We start from the raw sequence: 1340 nt of genomic DNA, 5'->3' as shown, positions 1-1340 counted from the left end.
CCCCTCGCCCCCCACAGCGCTCGCCCGGTTAACGTTCCTGCGCGCGGTGGGGGACCGACAGCCTGGGGCTCCCCGGCGAGCGCTGTGGGGGGCGAGGGGTGGGTCTCGGCCTGACGCCCGCCCCCGCCCCGGGTGTGCTGGCCGTGCGGAGCCTCGGCTTCCGAGGGTCGCCGAGTAGTGGCGAGCCGCAGACGGCAGGGCGTCTTGCTCGCTGCGCGGCCGGAGGAAGGCCCCGACGAGATGGGCGCCGCCAGGGCTGCGGCTCCAGAAGGGACCCCGAAGCCGGGTCGGAAGGCGCTCCTGACGGCAGCGAGTGCGGAAGTGGCGGGCTGAAGCGGAGGCTGGGTGCCCAGAGCAGGCGGCGCGGCGGGAGAATCGGGACTCTGCCCTCTCCCCGAAATTCCCCGGTTGGGCGCCTCGGGCTCACTCAGCCGCGCCCTCTTCCAACTTTCTCCGAGGAAGAAGTAGCTTTCACCTCGTCATCTCGGGAGCTCTGCCCTCGACCCGCAGTGCAGGGTTTTATGCCGCTTTGATCTTTTCTGAGTAGTGCACGGTGTTCTCTGGAGCGCTTGGTTCAGGACTGGAGCGTTTTAAGTCATTCTTAAAACTGAAGCCGATATTTAGTTTAATTAGGAGTTGAGCAGACTCAGTGTTGCTGGACCGAAATTTGACTACTCACAGCTCGATAGCGGATACTCCAAAGGCAAGTGTCAGGAGAAAAGAAAGGTTGTTTTAATCAGAAAGCTGGAGAAGCCAGACTCGTGTCCCAGAGCCGATTCTGAAGATTATGCTCCGCAGTGACAGTTTTTAAAGGGATAAGGGGAAAGAATCTCAGAATCGTTGCGGCAGGACGTCAGGCTCTGCGTCACTTTCCATCTGTTGCAGGCTGGCGGTCTCCTGGTTGTTTTTCAGCTGTTGTCTTGCCTGCTCATCTGCAGGATTGCCAGAGGGAACCTGGGGGCAGAGAGCTGGTCATTCTTTTTCATTCCTGCTCTTTTTTAATCTAGGAAAAGAATCAACAAGTTAGGCAGGGTTTTGTGGGCATTCAGTAGACCCTGAGTCAGGAGTTAGGTTGCATGCCATCAGGTCACCTCACTTCTACAAGGTCTGAGCAGGACAGAAATGGGCAGACAGGAAAGGGCGAAGGGCCTGTTTACAGATCCCCCGGCCAGTGCTCCATTTCTTTGGTGAATATTCATTGGAAAGACTGATGCTGAAGCTGGAGCTCCAATACTTTGGCCACCTGATGTGAAGAGCTGACTCATTGGAAAAGACCCTGATGCTGGGAAAGATTGAAGGCAGGAGGAGAAGGGGAAGACAGAGGGTGAGATGACTCAATG

This window comes from Bison bison, unplaced genomic scaffold (assembly GCF_000754665.1).
Source record: "Bison bison bison isolate TAMUID 2011002044 unplaced genomic scaffold, Bison_UMD1.0 scf7180017849146, whole genome shotgun sequence".
In the NCBI taxonomy this organism is placed as follows: domain Eukaryota; kingdom Metazoa; phylum Chordata; class Mammalia; order Artiodactyla; family Bovidae; genus Bison; species Bison bison.
This window is presented reverse-complemented; position numbering follows the sequence as displayed.